This window comes from Phyllostomus discolor, chromosome 2, assembly GCF_004126475.2.
Source record: "Phyllostomus discolor isolate MPI-MPIP mPhyDis1 chromosome 2, mPhyDis1.pri.v3, whole genome shotgun sequence".
NCBI classification, from domain to species: Eukaryota; Metazoa; Chordata; class Mammalia; order Chiroptera; family Phyllostomidae; genus Phyllostomus; species Phyllostomus discolor.
In genome coordinates this window covers 176,367,176-176,386,090 of record NC_040904.2, presented here as the reverse complement: position 1 = coordinate 176,386,090, position 18,915 = coordinate 176,367,176, and the positions used below count along the sequence as shown (strand labels likewise).

The following is an 18,915-nucleotide window of genomic DNA, read 5'->3' as shown; positions in this document are numbered from 1 at the left end:
GTGCAGCCCCACACCGTGCATGTTGAGTGGATGAACCAGGATAGGGAGGACACCATTAACACCTAATGCATGAACACTCACTTTCACAGGAATACAGTGCTGACGGGAGTGTCTTATGAGTGTAAAACACTGTGTCCCCAGCCTACCCACAGGTTAGTACTGCAGACATCGTGGGCAGACACCTGGAAACACAAACTATTTCTAGAGGACAGACAAGGGCAGTGACAATGTGAGGGCAGCCCAAGCATGTTTGTCTGTGAAGCTGTCACAAGCGTATGTTCATGATACAGTCTTGCCTCTAAGTCAGCTGGGCAACTGCTCGGCTTGCTGCCTGCTGAGCATCCTGGCACCAAGGAGTAGACAAGAGTCACACAGAGTAACCATGCTGTTCACTCAGGTTTTATTGAAGGCAGGTTTACTCGAAGTAGAACATCAACATACCTTAATATCTTAGTCACACTAACAATCTAAGAGAAACATAACTCACACACAGCAACCAATGGGGGATAACGAACCTGAGCCCCAGAGTCTCAGTCTGCAGGTCCAGGAGGCAGCATCGCAAGGAAGGACCTCTGGAGTCATGAAGGCAGCAGGGCAGACAAAGTCCTCAGTCCAGCAGGGCAGAGTCTTTGGCAGCCACTGCCAAGGGAGATCAGTGGGGCGTGGAGCAGCACTGTGGTGGGTGGAGCTCGGCTGTCTCTGCAGTGGCCTGGAGCCTGCCTCAGTTATACCTTGAAAGTGGTGCACTCCACCCTTCTGGGCCTCTTAATAAGTGTCTTGGCACCACTGATGGCAAGTGTGGGATTTCCCCAGGAGCCTATCTATGGGTGGTCCTAATTAATTCTGCAGACACGGCTGCTCAGACCACGTGTGCAAATATCGTAAGTATGTCTCCTTGCCATACATGTCTGTTCCGACCACATGGACAGATCTATCTCTTTGCCAGATGTGTCCGCTCTGACTTAGGTAGTTACCCGCTGGAACCAAAGTGTCATTTTGGTTGACATGAATGAGTCCACTTTGTTTTATATACTTGATGCTACCTTGATTAGACCAATGTCATTTAATTGGTCTGGCTCTCCCTGGAAGCCCACAGAGAAGGAAGGGAGTTACCACCTGCCAGGCAGAGTGAGCATTCACAGGCTTTCAGAAGAACAAGTGTTCACATCGGGGTGTGACTTCCTTCACTCCTTTGTGTTCTCCATAATAAGCTCACACTGCTTCCCAAACAGAACTTTAACTGCCTTCTTCAGATCAGGAAGACTTTTTTTCTAACACTGCAATGTGGAATCTTGTCTGGAAGGAACAGGCCAGCTCAAGTGACAGACGCGTGACTCCTCCACACTGGGTTTCTCTGCAGCACAACTGAGCCCAGATCACGCCCCCTGTGTGGACGAGAACAGGCTCACCCACCATAAACAGCACCTGCTTCCAGTAGGTGGTGGGGTGGAACAGTCGCATGCTTGGCAGCCGCTGTGGCTCATCCTCCCCCAGGTTCTGAATGTAGACACAGAACCAGGCATAAATCCCTGCAGAGTGCCAGCTTTTCTGATGTCAAAGCACATGTTACCTTTCACTGTCTTCAGATCAGCAATCTGCACTGTTCTCAGGTCCAGCTATAATGTAGTGCACAGTTCAGAGAGACAGTCTTCTGGTTTCAAATGTGGTTACACTTGGGCTTCAAAAAAAACTCTTTAATTGCTAAAGATTTGAGAGTGCCGAGGTTGAACTCACTGGCATTGTCCCAGAGGAGAGCCTTGCCCTGGGTGTACAGGATCGACTCTGGCGTGAACTCAAAGTGCCCTGCAGTCCCAGTGGGGCCTCCCATACATGACCTGCTCTCTGCCCCACCCTTAAAAGTCCTGGACAATTGCTGCTTGCTTAACACATGGCAAAATCCTGGGAACACAGAGCATCTAACCCCAGCATTGCTCTTAGCTGTTCTTATTTAGTCTCCCACACTCTGGAACAGATCCTACCTTTCCTTGACATTCCTGACCTTGACACTTCTAAAGATGAAAGGCCAGCTATTGTAGAAAGCCCTTCAATTAATTGGTTTGTCTGAAATTTCCTCAATGATTAGATTTAGGATAGGCATCTTTGGCAGGGACACCACAAAACAGATGCTGTGTTCTTCTGATTGGATCTTATCAATTCCAATTGATAAGACTCACTACTTGTCTTTGTCCCATTGCTCAGGATACTTCCTAAGTCATCACTTGGTTCATGTCAATCACTTGGCTCAGGTGGTTTCTACCATGCTTGTTCTACTGTAAAACTCCTTTCTTTGGCCCTGGCTGGTGTGGCTCAGTTGGTTGGGCATTGTCACGCAAAGCGAAAGGTCACTGGTTTGATTTCTGGCCCGGGCGCATGTCTGGGTTGCGGCACCTCCTGGTTGGGGTCTCATACAGTGTTTCTCTCACACGTCGATGTTTCTGTCCCTCTCTTTCTCACTCTCTTCCCCTCTCTCTAAAACTAAATACGTAATTATTTCTTTTTTTGTAGTTAAATAGTATTTTGTGAGGAAATACTTTTGAGACTTTAGAATCTCATTTCTCATTAAACTTTATTTCATTTATAGCAGTGTGTACTCATCATTTACTAACATTATAATGTGTTACTTTCCCTTCAGGTTGGCTTCTGTTACCTTTTGACAAGTTCCCATAATTCTTTCTTTTTTTAATTGACATCTGCTGGTTGTTTTATTTAGTTTTTCACTTTAAAGACAAGACTAAAATAAAGAACTCTGAACTTAAACTCTTCAACTTGAAACAATCTAAGAATAACTATACATTTAGAGTAACTTCAGTAAAGCAAATATTATTCTCATGAGTGTTAATGGGCCACACTGAAACAAGGTGAAATGTAAATATCTGATTTTGTACTTAATTTGAGGTGGTACCATTGAAATCAACCGCAGATGTTTCCTCTGAAAGAGGCTACTATGAAGACTGCAGACTCAAATACTGGTAATTGCTCTTCAAAATTCAATTTATGGAATACCTAGAAAGTAGATTGAATTGAAAACCTGTTGTCAGTTTTATTATATCCATTAGCAACATTTAAAAAACATAGAGGGCTATTGTTTTAATATAAACCAGGAGTTTTCAAATTATCTTCAGTGCTTTCAGCTATCACTTGACCACAAACCAAAGACCCACATCACTTCAAATGACCAGACATTTTCTAGGCAACGATTCTCACAGGTAAGTTCTCTCATGTTGTGTACATACAGCCACAGTAAACAGATGACTGTAAACAGGATGTAGGTCCTCCATTTCCATGAACAGCACATGGTGTTACAGTAAACTAAGCTCATATTTCACCATCAAATGTGGTTTTTCAATTAGTTCACTTTGTGACAGGTCATTAAGAATATCTTCAGCCCTGCTGGGTGTGTAGCTCAGTGGATTGAGCACAGGCTGTGAACCAAAGGGTCACCAGTTCCATTCCCAATCAGGGCACATGCCTGGGTTGTGGGCCAGGCCCCCAACAGGGGACGTGCAAGAGGCAACCACACATTGGTACTTCTCTCTCTCTCTTTCTCTTTCCCTTCCCCTCTCTCTAAAAATAAATAAATAAAACCTTAAAAAAATAAAACTGACATCCCATCTTTAAAAAAAAAGTATCTTCAAATCCAATAGTCTCATCCTTACCCCTCAAATATCCAGTGCAAAGTCTGAGCTTTGCAGAAATGGAAGACACTGACCCTGTTGCACTGCCTGGACCTCCATTCACAATCAGTGGAGCACACAGGTCCTGGATGTTTCTCAGTGTGGAAGAATTCGTTTCATCTTGGTTAAGGGGGATTTTTTTTTTAACCTCACCTGGTGACATGCTTGTTGATTTTAGAGAGAGGGGAAAGAAAGGAGAAATAGAGGGAGAGAAACGTTGGTGTGAGAGAGAAACATCAATTGGTTGCCTTTTGCATGCTTCTCAGACCAGGGACCAAACCCACAACCTAGCCATGTGCCCCAACCAGGGATAGAACATGTGACCTTTCACTTTACAGGGTGATGCTACAACCAACTGAGCTGCACCGGCCAAGTCGAGCTGGAGATTTTTTTCCTGATAAGTCAAGAGAAAGACTGAGCAGAAGTTTATTTTTTACACACAAGAAAACTTTTCGAGAAAGATCATGACATTCAAAAGGCCCACTTGCTGAAAGTTCAGTAGCTGGAGCACTGCCCTTCAGCTGAGATCTCAGTCCTGTGGTATTCACCTTCAGCTCCCTCTGCAAACAGCCTCTTGGCCTGTCACCAACAGCCAGCGTGACCACTAACTTTGTCTCCCCCCGTAATTCTTTGAGCACTTCTGACTGGCACCGCATGTTCTAGGGCAGGGGTGTCAAACTCATTTTCACCAGGGGCCACATCAGCCTTGCAGTTGCCTTCAAAGGGCTGAAATAATTTTAGGACTGTATAAATTTAACTGCTCCTTAACAGTTAAGCAAGAGCTCGGTGCTGCTGCCGGGTAAGAAACAAGGTTCCAGTCCGGATAAAACAGGGCAGAGGGCTGGATTCAGCTGAAGGCCTTGTGTTTTCCACCTGTGCTCCAGGGTCACCGTGTTCTTTCCTGCTCCAGTCCTGAATCAGCCATTTCTCCACGGTACTCAGAGAATGGTGTTTAGAAACTAAGACCTGGGTGCTAGATATTACCATGGCTATTGCGGTGGTACTGTTCCCACGTCTTCTCAGCTAGGGAATACACGCACTTACATACATACATATGTACATATACACATTTACACTTGTCTATCTACCTAAGAGTCGTGAGGCATTCATACAGATGTAGCCAGTCCTAATCTGACACCACAGCATTCATTTCGGCTTTTGCCCTTGCCATATTGGCAACTTCCTTCCCTTAAAGTCAGGAACCTGGCTCCTATCATCCTTACTATACTCCTTATGCGGTTGGTGCTGCTGTGCATAACTAATCTCCCACTGTTGCCGCCACCACTCCCTCCGTGCAGATGTCCACACACCTCTTGGGCCCTGACACTGACGGTGCCAGGCTGACCCACGTGTGGACATCCTGAGCCTCGGGGAGCGTGGTTCTAAGTTTGAGTGTGGCAGGTATGAGAGGACTAGTTTAATTCTCTTCTACTGTGGGTAAAGCTTTGTGAAGGGATAACTGATATCTTTCCTGTACTCCCTTAATCTTAAATTACTTTTTTTTGTTAGACCCCCCCCCCCATCTAATTAGGTATCTTTTTTCTGTTTTGTCCTCATCTACACAATCCATTTTGATTCTTGTGTCAATACTTATATTTATTATTTTTGGACAGCTTGTGATGTTATTACATAAATGTTATATATGATGATATATTTTAGGCATAAGTAGTAAGTAAAGCTGTAGGTTTGTATAGTAGCATAACATGCAAAGATGTTAGAACTGGCTTAAAAATCCTACATATCTACCCATAATTCTCATTACTAGGGATTGCAGTGTAAATGAGAATATTACACAAATTTGTGATTCTCTGATTTTAAAATTATAGGAAGACATTACCAGTGGTGTTTCAGTTTCTTTCTGGTATTTGTGTTATTTCTTAGAAAGATGTCTGTTTTCTTGTTTCTCCCACGTAGGCGTGAGAAGCAAGTTACTATTGAAGGTTGTGCTGATGCAGAGATAACAGTCACAGGGCTTCTTTCCTTCCCTGAACAACATTCCTTCTTTGAGAAGGAGCCAGTTTGTTGCAAAATTGAGTTTCCTGAACATTCTTTCTTTTGTACGCTTACGTATTTTGGAGGAAGCTGTGTAAATGTGGACACTCTGACCAGCTGTTGAATGGTCCCCAAAGTTCTAATTGATTGAAAATCATGCTGACTTTAAAGTTCTGATCATTTCTTCTTCTTCACATTTCCTATTCTTAAGTGTGTCCTGACATGGCACTTCTGGGAAGCCATCGTATTTGCTTTTTTTGTGTGTGTGATTTGGGTAGCAGTTTCATAGGAAAAGGGTTTGTATCTGTGCCCGTGGTACATGGAACTTCTTGTGGAAGCCTGAGTCTTAATATGTGCCAGACACTGTTAACACCTCTTTTTGTTATGAATCTAGAGATTACTGTTGCACAAGTTGCGTGGGCTGACAATGTTTTATCCAAAAGCAAGTAAATATACTCAGTTGTCTAAGACTGGAATCTGGCAAATCAAAAGTGGGAAGCTGCTGAAGAAGTTACCAATATGAGAGTAGGTGTATCAGTTTGTGAGGTGCAGCCACACTGCAAAATAATACAGCTGGCTGGACTGGGTAGATTTACTGTTCTTTGGTCGTTGGGATCCTGAAGCAAAAAGTAGAGAGTTTCAATGATCACATGGTTGGTGAATCATTTCATTCTAGTCTATTGTTGTCCTATGAAACCATGTGACTCTTGATAGCCAAAGCGGTTTAACACTTTATGGTAAAGAACGCACTAAATAGCCTGGCTGGTGTAGCTTAGTAGACTGAGCACAGGCCCTTGAACTGAAGGCTTGCTGGTTCCAATCCCAGTCAGGGTACATGCCTGGGTTGTGGGCCAGGTCTCTGGTAGGGGGTGTGCAGGAGGCAACCGATGGATGTTTCTCTCTTGCAAATCAGCATTTCTCTCCCTCTCTTTCTCCCTCCCTTCCCCTATCTCTAAAAATAAGTAAATAAAAACAAAACAAATTTAGCTGTCTAATCTGATTTGACCTTTATGGAATAAACTAATTTAAACGTGTGCTTCAGGCTTCTTTCCTTCTGTGGCAGGTTTCTTTTCTGTGGGATTAATCTCGGCTGCTGGGTTCTTGGAAGCTGCAGCCTTTTTCCCCCCACCAAAGGCTGCTTCTGCTTTGTAAGGCCAACAGCCTTCTTTCCTTCCTTCTCTACCACAGGCTTCTTGACTGGAACCCCCTTCTCATCTGATTTGGTTTCTAGAGCTGCTGCTGCTTTACCCGCCCAGAGCCAATGGTTCTCAGCCTGGTGAGGAACAGTGTTCTGGCACATGGTCTTTGCGTATGGGTTTGGCTTCAACATGGTTCTCAAGTTTGTCGGTGGATTCTTCTTCAGGACTCTTCAATGGGTCTTCTTGAGTGGTGCTCCAGGGCTCTTTGGATCTCTGGGCTTTTCATGATTCTGCTAAGGTCTGTATTGAGCATCTCGTGCATGGAAGGTTGTATAACATTACTAGTCAGCGGGGGCAGCCTTACACCAAGTGTCATACAGATCACATACTAGGTTGATCAAAAAGTCTGTTACATTTTTACATTGTTGTTACTAGAACTGTACAATGGTTCTAGTAGTGCTTCATTGTCTTTAACTTCATTTAAAGCTATTTTGTTAGATTGTATTGTGACAGCTGTCATATCAGCGTATATGTAAAAAAACCACCATCAAAATTAGTGACTTGCAGCCATTTTAATATTGAAGATGGAAGAAAATAAGCAACATTTCAATAAGCAATGCTTTGTTATTTCAAGAAAGGTACAAACGCTACTGAAATGCAATAAAAAAATTGTGCAGTATTATGGAGAAAGTGCTGTACTGATCGAATGTGTCAAAAGTATTTTGCCAAGTTTCTTGGTACTGTTGACATTTTGACCAACTAATTCTGTGGGTCTGTCTTATGCGTTGGAAGATGTTTAGCAGCACCCCTGGCCTCTACCTACTGGAAGTCAATAGCAGGTGATAGCTGACATATTCAAAATATCCAAGTCATTAGAGTTATTGGTGAAAAATAAAAAATGTGTCTTTTATTTTATGGGAAAAAGATGTGACGGACTTTTTAGTCAACCCAATACTTGAGGAAAACACTTTCAGCCCAAACATAGAAACGAGTGCCTAGCAGAAGACGTTTAAAAGGTTTAGTTTGTTTACATTAAACAGAGTAATTCCAGGGATGTTTCTGAAAGCTTTGTTGATACCATTGTCCTCATTATAGATGACGCAAGTTCCCTTGCGTTGGATAGACGATGGTTTCTCATTTTGCCCTCACCAGCTGTCATTCACTGAGAGGCATAGATCTCTTTGATATCATTCTAGGCCTTGAGTTTCTGAAGAAGCAAAACAGCTTCCTTGGTCTCCTGGTGGCCTTCAACTTTATCTTCAACCACCAAAGTAGGTTCAGGAACTTTGTCAATACGATGACATTTAGGCATGAACAGGGCTGATAAACCCAAGGCAGCCAGGGCAGAGTTGATGGCACATTGCTTCTGTGCTGTGTTCAGTCTGCAGTGCCAACCCACCAGGTTTTGGTTAGTGTATACATGCAGCCCCCTAACCAGAAGCACCCTGGTTGGGGCAGTGAGTCCCACCACCTCGAGCTCTGGGAATTTGAACCACAGCTCTGCAGGGCCCCACAACTCAGCACCAGTTTGATGACTGCTAATCCACTCAGAGCGTAGGGCTGTGTGTTGTTTTCACACGAGTTGGGGTGAACAAAGTTCACAGTATCTGGTCGCATGGGAGCCTTGAACACAGCAGGCAAAGTGTTGTTTTTGCCAGGAATCCCTCTTTTCTGAGTGCATCGGTATCAATAAATGACAATGTGTCCTAGTGGGAAGAGGAGAAGGCCACACCCCTCTCAACCCAGTGCCTATCACAGAGAAGTCTGGGAGTTCTGTTTTTAATTTTTGGAGAAACCATCATACTGTTTTCCACAGTGACTGTACCATTTCACATCCCCACTAAAATACACATGGGTTCTGATTTCTCCAGACCCTCACTGGCATTTGTTTTCTGTCTTTGATAGTAACCATTTCAATGGTTGTGAAGTACAATCTCACTGAAGTTTTTATTTTCATTTTCTTGATCATTAGTGATATCGAGCACCTTTGCATGTGCTCATTGGCCATTTTTATATTTTCTTTGGAGAAATCGCTATTCAAGTCCTTTGCCTGTCTTTGAATTAGATTATTTTGTTTTGTTGTTGTGGTGGTGGTCTTAGGATTTCTATCTATATTCTGGGTATTACTTCTTTATCAGATTGGCAAATACTTTCTTCCTTTATGTGGGTTGCCTTTTTATTCTTTTAATAGTGTCTTTTGAGGTACAACATTTTTAAATTTTCACAAAATTCAATTTGTCTGTTCTTCTTTTGTTACCTGTGCCTTCATGTCTTAGCCAAGAAATCATTACCAAATGCATTGTTATGAATCTTTTGTCCTATGTTTTCTTCTAAGAGTGTTATTGTTTTAGGTCTTTCATTTAGGTTCTTGATCTATTTTGAATTAATTTATCTTTTTTAAGATTTTATTTATTTATTTTTAGAGAGAGGGGAAGGGAGGGAGAAAGAGAGGGAGAGAAACATGGATGTGCAAGAGACACATCACTCAGTTGCCTCTCGCATACTCCCAAATGGGGACCTGGCCTATAGGCCAGGCTTGTGCCCTGACTGGGAATCAAACCGATGACCTTTCAGTTCTTAGGCTGGCACTCAGTCTACTGAGCCACACCAGCCAAGGAAATCTTTTTTTTTTTTTTTTTTTTTTTAAGATTTTATTTATTTATTTTTAGAGAGGGAAGGGAAGGAGGGAGAGAGAGAAAGAGAGAGAGAGAGAGAGAGAGAGAGAGAGAGAGAGAGAGAGAGAGACATCAATATGCAGTTGCTGGGGGTCATGACCTGCAACCCAGGCATGTACCCTGACTGGGAATCAAACCTGTGACACTTTGGTTCTCAGCCTGCGCTCAATCCACTGAGCTATGCCAGCCAGGGCAGCAATCTTGAATTAACTTCTGCATATGGTATTAGGTAAAGGTCCAACTTTATTCTTTTGCATCTGAGTATCCGGTTTTCCCAGTACCATTTGTTGAAAAGACTGTCCTTCTCCCACTGAGCCCTCTTGGCACCCTTGTTAAACATCATTTGGTCATGTACCTAAAGGTTAATGTCTGAGCTCTATATTGTGTTCCATTGGTCTGTATGGCTGTCTTTATGCCAATAGCAAATTGTTATGATCACTGTAGCATTACAGTGATTTTTGAAATTAGTAAGTGTGAATTGGCCAGTTTTATTCTTTTTGAAGAAAAGATGTCCAAAGTGAAATTATCTCTGTTTGCAGATGATACAAATTTCTCTGTAGAAAACCCTAAAGGTTCCACAAACACATATACACACAAAACTGTTAGGACTAATGAATGAATTCAGCAAGTAGGATACCAAGTCCACACACAAAACTCACTTGCATTTTACGTACAAACAGTGAATACACTGAAAAGGAAATTATGAAAACAATTTCCTTTACAATAATGTCAAAAAGGATAAAATACTTAGGAATTAGCTTAACCAAGACAGGGAAAGATTTGTACAATGTAAGCTACCAAAGCATTGCTGAAAGATGTTTAAAAAGACATAAATAAATGGAAACACACCCCATTTCCTTGGATTGGAAGAACTAAAATGTTAAAATGCCAATACTTCCCAAAGCAATCCACAGATTCAATGCAATCCCTGTCAAAAGTCCAATGACTTTTTTTTTTGGCACAAATAGGGAGAACCCATCCTAAAAATCATACAGAATCTCAAATAGCCAAAACAATCTGGGAAAAGAACAAAACTGATCAACTTAAACTTCCAGACTCCCGTGATGTGTGTTTTGGTCCACTAGATGATGTGTCCCACAGGCCCTGAGACTCTGCCATCCTTCAGTTTTTTCCTTTCTATTCCTCATACTTGGTCATTTCCATTGTTCTGTCTTCAATGTTGGTGATTATTTCTTCTGCCTCTTCAAATCTGATTTTGAGTCCCTCTAGTGAAATTTTCATTGTAGTTATTGAATTCTTCAGCTTCAGAATTTCTTTTTGGTATATTTTTAAGTTTTTTATCTCTTTATTGATGTTTCCATTTTGTCACATTTTATTGACTATCTTCTCATATTCCTTTAGTTTTTGAACATCTTTATGAGATTTGTTTTAAAGTCTTTGTCTAGTATATCTGCCATTAGGTCTTTTTCAAGGATAATTTCTGTTTATTTTTGTTTGTTTGAATGGGTTATTTTTTCCTGTTTATTTGCATATCTGTGATTTTGTTGTTGACCATTGGACATTTCAATGTAATAATGTATTAACTCAAGAAATTAGATTTTCCACTTTCTGAAAATTTCTGGTGTTTGATTATTTTTTTTTAGTTTTTTTTTTCTTATTGTTGTAGGCTGTCTCCATGCTGAGGTTGAGCCTGGGGTGCAAACTTAAGGTTTCCTCAGGTTTTTTCTGAGCCTTTTTGTGGGCATGTGAGTGGTCAGTTTCTAATTCTCCTGTATGTTCAGGAGTTATTGGATGTTCTGATCTTTAATGTCTGCCTCCTGAAATGGGAAAAAGTGGAAAATGAAGTGAGAAAGGAGGGCTCTTCACTCTTTAAATCCCCTGTAAATCACTTTAGCTGGTAGGGGAGGATAATGGAAAGGTATAACAACAATGGCTGCCCAACTTTTTGTCTGCCCCTCTGTGATCAAAAGCAGCAGCCAGCGATGAGAGCGTAGATCCTCATTATTTGGAGGACAGAGCCCTTTTTTGCCTGCCCTAGTTCCCACAAGCTGTATGCCTCTGCCCCAGGAACATATGCACAGCTGCCTAGCAAGTGTCTGGGGTGGGGGTGGGTTATTGCGGCTGTGCTAAGAGCTGAAATTGACCTTTTAACCAGACTCTAGAGTTTCAAAATAGTTGCATCAGACAGAGTCTGCCAGTGCAGTCGTTGTCTAAGTGGAGATGCAGGCACCTGGTGCTTCCTACTCTGTCACTTTACCAGAATGTTCTCCATAAACAGCCTTTTGAAGAGCACAATGTGTTCCCACTGTGGTTCAGATTGGGTATGGGGTACAAGGCCTCACTTCTATTTGTCTTGATTTAAAATTTGTTTTCCTTTTTCCCTCTCTGGTCGGATCATGCCAGAGTCTGGTTTTTCAGACCATACTGCTTTTTTGCCAATTGTCTGCTAGGTTTGGATGGTCACAGATGACTTCATGAAATGACTACCAGTAAATGGTATTTGAGCTTAATTTTGAAGGATTGGTAACATTCAGGATGGCAAAGGTGGGATGGCAGTTGTGAAGGATATGTTGCAGATCTCTGGAACCTATAGAACTATATCCAATTATAATAAAATAGAAGTCTTCTTCTATGACAAACCCTTTGTTAGATATTTCAAATGGGTGTCCAACCTTTTGGTGTCTCTGGGCCACACTGGAAGAAGAAGAGTCGTCTTGGGCCACACATTACATACACAAACCCTAACGAAAACTGATGAGCCAAAAAAAAAAAAAAAAACGTTTTAAGTAAATTTACAATTTTGTGTTTGGCTGCATTCATAGCCATCCTGGACTGCATGTGGCCTGTGGGCTGTGGGTTGGACACCCCTGTTTGCTTACAAGCAATAACTATGAGAGTTACATGTTGTAATCTCCATTTTCTGTATAACACTGGTCTCCCTGGGACTTCTCTGGTTTTTTTATACCGGCATCTCATCTCATTTAGCATGGTCTCGGGTAAGTGTCTCAGTTTGACAGATAATTATACGTTCATCCTACAGACAAGCAAAATGGTGTTTAGACTTATTAATAAACTTGCCTGACTTGCTTGGAAAGAGCCTGATTTGAGCTCTTATATTTCTAATTAAAACAAATAATATTTTTAAAAAGCTGTCTTTGGTAGAATACTTGGGATAGTTTTACAGTAATAGTGGGAAGGAATTAGCCCTAGACCAAGAAACGCCTTAGACTTGTTTAACAAACTATACAAGCAAGACCTGAAAGGCACAAACTGTTCCAAGTAATTTCTAACTGCATCTTGGAACAAAACTCAAGAATATTTATAGGAATACAAAAATATCCCACATCCAGCTAAGTGAAATTGAAAATGTTAGACATCCTGTCAATGATTACTAGGCATGCAAGGAAACAGGGAAACACACCCGTTAATGAAAAAAGTTATCACTTGAAACCAACCCAGAACTAATGCAGATGTTAGAATTATCAGAGAAGGTCATTAAACAGGTTATAACTGTATTACATATTTAAAAAGTGTTAAGTGTGGATATGGGAGATGTAAAAAAAGACCCAAATAGAACTAAAGACGGAAACTACACTGTACGAGGTGAAAAGTGCTCCAAATGGGATAAATGGCACATTCGAACTGCAGAAGAAAAGATTACTAAACTTTTGGGCATAATAGAAATGATCTACAACAAATCCCTAGGGAAGTGGGAAAGTGAGGGGAAATAATGAAAAGAGGATACATGAGCTGTGGACATTAAGCTGCCTGGTATGGTGCGCTTGTAATCCCTGAAGGATGGATAGAAGAAAGGGGTGGGGGTCAGGAGAGAAATTGAATAGCCAAAGTATTTTCAAATTGATGAAAACAATAAATCCATATATCCAAGAAGCTCAGTAAACCCCTGGCACAAGAAACACTAAGAAAGTTACACAGGAGCACATCATAATCAGATTATTCAAATCCAGTGATAAAGAGAAAAAATCTTAAAATTAGCCAGGGAAAACAAGATTCATTACATATAGAGGAATAAAGATAAGGGTTTTTGGCAGCCAATTTCTTCTTGGAAACAATGCAAATGAGAAAACAGAGGAAGAATATCTCTGTAGTACTCAAAAAAAGAAACTACAGACCTAGAATTTTATACTCACTGAAAATGTCTTTCAAAAATAGAAGTAAAATGAGGAAGATGTTGAGAGATGGGAATAAAAAGCACAGACTTTCATTTATAAAATAAGACACAGAAATGTAATGTACAGCATAGAAAATAGAGTCAATAATGTTATAATAACTCTGCATGGTAACAAATGGTTACTAAATATGGTGATTACTTTACAATGTATGTAAGTGTTGAATTGCTATGCTGTACACCTGAAACCAATGTAATATTGTATGTCAACTGTAATTAAAAAAAAAAATTGCCCTGGCTGGCATAGCTCAGTGGATTGAGCGTGGGCTTTGAACCAAAGCATCGCAGGTTCGATTCCCAGTCAGGGCACATGCCTGGGTTGCAGGCCATGGCCCCCAGGAACTGCACATTGATGTTTCTCTCTCTCTCTTGTTCTCCTTCCCTTTCCTCTCTAAAAATAAATAAATAAAATCTTTAAAAAACCCTACATTTAAAAAAACCCTACATTAAAAAATAATAATAAATTTAAAAAAATTAAAGGTGAAATTAAGACATTTGAGACATTGTCAGACATATATAAGCCAATAGAATTCATCACAAAATGGGCTTTCAGATACCATTCAATCTAATAGCATAGATGATTTCATAGGCAGACCTTAGCTGGGCCAGTCAGAATATCAGACCAGGAAAATCATATTAATATGTGAAATTGGGGCCGGTATATATAAAGGAAAGACTATTCCATGATGTGACTGCTGTCTGGGCATTTCTGGACCTGCCAGCTAGATCCAGGGTAGAACAGATTGCTTCTCCTAAATTCCCTCAAAAACTGACTGGTCTAACCCTCCCCCCATCCTCCAGCCGGATTGGTGCTGGTTCCTGGAGCAGGCTGTAGTTCTGCCCCAGGCAAGCATGAGGAACATTTTTCCCGTATCTGGAGTGGGTCACGTCCCAATACCCCCATGCATCCTGCACAGCCCTATATAACGCCTTAGCACCTGCCGCACAGTGGACGTCCATAGAATCCCACCGCCGCCCAGTCCCGGCGCCTCGTGGGTAAGTCTAAGTTTCCTTAATATACTCTTAAATGTGTTAGAGTTGTCAGCCTTTTCCTCAGGTCCCTCAGCTGGGAAATTTTCCCAACCGTGTGGCAGGCCAGGGAGAATGAGTAGCAGAGAAGGTTGCGGAGAGAAAGAATAGTCCTTGAAATGACGCGGAGAGGCCAGAAGCAGACACTCCCTTGATTTCTGGTGGTCTTCCAAGTCCGGAGACCGAGACTGGTCGTCTTCCAGTTTCCTGAGACTGAGAGTTGCAGCCCTGCCTTTGGATTCTGTGAGATATCTTTAGCATAAACTTTCCTCTTTTTAAGCGAGTCCTACATGTTTTTGGATACTTGTCACACACACAAAAAATCTGTTTCAAATTTTCATTTTGTTTATTTTAGCGGAAATAATGCTGAGGTTACAGCTAAACATCAGAACAGAAGTAGTAACAGTGAATCAGGAAGATTCAGCATTTCTAGGCCCATCCTGTTTCCTTGGTGACTGTGAAGGCCTTGGATTTCTGTTGAGTCATGGAGGGAAAAGGTACTATGACTTTTAAAGCCAGCGCCCTTTGTCACCATCTGCTGTGCCGAGGCCGCCAGAAAACTGTTGAGGAAATGAGGAAAACAGTGCCTCTCAATGGCTGGAGTGGGAGTCCAGGAAGAATTAGGGTTTTACACGCATGTATTTGCTTTTCGAGTGTTCTTCACAAGATACTCATTATGTTCTGGTTGTTAGTAGATATGTTAAACAACATGTGTAGCTTTCACAGTTGGAAGTCTGTTAAAAGAAAGGTTTATTGGGCCACAGCTGGCAGGAAAACGAAGACCAGGTCCTGGACGTCTAAACCACCATCAGCAAAATCTCTGCGGCTAGGCATTAACGACCGTCTTTACACGTAAAGTACAGGGGAGAAAGATGTACGTTGTTTTGAAAGAATGCACGTTGGCTGTAGTTGAAGGGGGTGGGAGAAGGTGAAGTGGGGCTAGTTCTGGGATAGGCTCGGCAGAGTCCATAAGAGAGAAGTGTTGCTCCTTCAAGTTGGTTGTGGGCACAGTTTGGGAAGTTCATGCATAAATGAGCAGCAGAGGCTCCTGGGGTTGGATGGTGCCTGGCTGTGCTTTCTTTAAAAAAAAAATAGCAGAGATAGCCACCTAGAAGTTAGTGCAAAGCTCCAAGGTACACTCAGGAATGTGGCCAGTCTTGATAGCTGGTGCCTAGCTACTAACGAGCTAACTGTCCTGTCTCTTCTCACTCTCCAGCCCACTCACTGCAATTTAATCTAGAACATCTCAAAAAAAATTTTTTTTGGTCAGGTAGAGTATTTGATTTTGTCTTTTCACAATCACTAGTGTTTTATATGCCTTTGAAAAATCTGTTCCTTTTTAAAAAAGATTTTATTTATTTATTTCTTTAATAGAGGAGAAGAAAGGGAGAAAGAGAGGGAGCAAAACATCAATGTGTGGTTGCCTCTCACATACCCCCTAATGGGGACCTGGCATACAACCCAGGCAAGTGCCCTGACTGGGAATTGAACCAGCCACCTTTCCGGGGAACAGGCCCGCGCTCAGTCCACTGAGCTACAGCAGCCAAGGCTAAATCTGTTTCTTTTTATCACTAATGTTTTAAAAACAGAAACAATGTGATAGGTTGCAGCTTCTGAGTCCATACCGAATGACTGTTTTAAAAAGCTTTCGATTTCTATTTGCCTATCTCTCTAATCTAGTAGTTTTATTTTACTTTCTTTTAATTCAACAGGATCATAAATATGCTTTTGATTAAGTACTTTGCTGGTAAATAAATTGACTAGACTCAAATTAAGAATCTCAGAAAATTCTTTTAATAGTTGCCCCTTTTAAGTCCTCGATGTCCTTATTTCTAACAATGTATCTTGTGATTCTTTGTAGCTTTCTTCCTTTCTGGGTGAAGTGATAGAGCATTCAAGTCTTTTATGAAAGTTTTGGTGATCTAAATACTGTTTGGAGAGCTTTGACCTACTTAGAATGATTCTTTGTGCTGGAGTCCCCAGGGTAACTGCTACAGAATTGCCCCCTGTGAATGCATTGAAACTTCCCACTTGTCAGATCTTTTATTACACCAACACAATGAGGCAGCATGCAGCCAAAAAAAGAAGTGAGGAAGGTTGCATTGTACTTGACTTCCTTGAATTAAGTTTTATTCATCTGTTTTCTACAGATTCTGTAACAATAATATTGTGAACAAGGATTTCCCAGCAACAGTTGCATGCCATGCGTGTTCATTTTCAGTATGTTTGCTGTGTTGAGAAACACACCTTTATCCACTTTGTTTAATAGGACATTATACTTACAGATAAAATTTTACTTTGTTACTTAAAGCATATTTTTAGTCATATGGCTCTAAACTATCAGGATAACTGTATTTAAGCTTAACAGTATACAATTTTAAATGTTTGCATTTATGAATATTCTGTTTCTGTGGTTGACAGCAGATTATCTGGCTAGGACTTTTCCCCTAACCATTTTAGCTTTTTTTAATGCAAGTAGATATCTACCTATAAATTAGGAAAAGGATCACTTAATATAAGAAAATAAGCAGGGCATGTTTTATTTGGTCATTGTCAAGAAGAATTTGAGGATATGTAATGTTCCTTAAAAGTAGACACTGTGATGGGTCTAGAGGTGTTTGATGTACCTTTGGCCTCTAGGAGGCAGCATAATCTAGTTCAAATTTCTGGATTCTGAATAAGGAGACTGGGTCCTTTCTCATTTTACCAGACTTGGCCTCCATGAAAATACTTGTTCTCTGAATCATAATGTTACACTGGAAATGAATAAAATAACAACTGAAAGTCACAGAATCCTACCGAATATGATTTTGTGATTGTGTTATTTCCCTTGTACTTAAAAACGGTAGTTACTGTGATAGCCATAGTGGTGGTCTAATGATTGAGAAAGTAAAAGGAATTAATCATTTTAATGGGTAGGTTTTGTCCATTTGCTGACCACAGTTCTTTTGTGCGAATGCTGCCACGAGCATTACTGTCCTGAACAGTGAGTTTAGGTCTCTTATTTCTAGCTGGTGCCATTGCTAAAATACTATGTTATGCTTGTTTAGATATAATTTGAATGAAATTGTTAGCAATGTTACAGTTCTCCTAAAGCTTTTATTAAAAATGATCTAAAATTGGTTGAAATTCAGGAAATACATTATGCCAGTTTTTTTCTCACTGTAATTGGATACTTTTGGATGTGATCAAAAAGTACTCATGACGTGACAATTGCTGGCTTCAGGAGATAGGGATGTGAAGGAGTTTTAAGGGGACAGCGGGTGAGCAGCCATCCTATTGTCTAATTTTCTTCCTGTTCTCCTGGCACCTGAATAATTGCTATCTGGTGACTTGGAGGGAGTATTACAGTAAAAGAACACTGCTCCTTGATTCTTCTGGAACTGCCACTTTTAAGAGAAATTATTCTGCTCAAAACTCAAAGGTCAGTTCACAAGGCAAAGGAACTGGTGGGAGGATTTATTTATAACCTTATTTATACAATTGGCATTATTGTTATTGTCATTAGTTTAACTTTGGATCTGTTTCAACCGAAACTTCTTAAAGTTCAGGTCATGTTCTTTTATCCTTGAATGTTGTTAATCCAGAGACATAATCATGTCTCAGAGACATAATCCGGAGACACAAAGTACATGATCAAAAGTTAATTTGAAAGAACTGATGGACATTAAGAAAAATCAGCGCTGCCGTGTATTCTAGAGAAGTCCAGTAGTTTTTTTGCATAAAGGGATGCAGTCCTTTAAAATGGAAATCCCAGTGAACAAATAATCTGCCATTTTTTGTAAGCCTCTGTCTGAGACTTCTGCCTCCCCTTTAGTGTGTGAGACACAAAGGTCTTCAGTCAGCTACTGAGCTGGGCCCTCCTCCCCCTCCTCCTGCCTCCTCTTCCTCCCCTTCCACTCCTCTTCCTCCTCTCCCTCTTGATCCTCTTCCTCCTCCTTCTTTTTCTTCCTCTTTTAAAAGAAATATTTGTTTAAACATTTGTTGTTTTTGAATCCACGGGATGATTCAAAATGGACATGAGACAAAATGGAAATGAGAGGACATGAACTGGTATAACCTGTTCTGAGCTCCATAATGGGCAGGCATGTACTGGATGAAAGAATTAAATTATTTGGGAACCCTCAGATATTAAGAAGCAAAATAGGACTTCTATTCTGTACTTTTCATGTATTCTATATTATATCATTAGCCTTTTTTGCCATTTTTTGCTTTTTTTAAAAAAAATTTGCCTTTTTGAAAAAATATATATTTTA

The 18,915-nt window shown here is 40.8% G+C and overlaps 1 protein-coding gene and 1 pseudogene across 1 annotated transcript in view; one reads left to right on the top strand and one right to left on the bottom strand.

Moving 5' to 3' along the window:
- Positions 1-18,915, top strand: part of FGD4 (FYVE, RhoGEF and PH domain containing 4) — a 211,972-nt gene that overhangs the window by 22,989 nt on the left and 170,068 nt on the right. The window lies entirely within an intron of this gene.
- Positions 6,561-17,680, bottom strand: LOC114512875 (annotated as a pseudogene).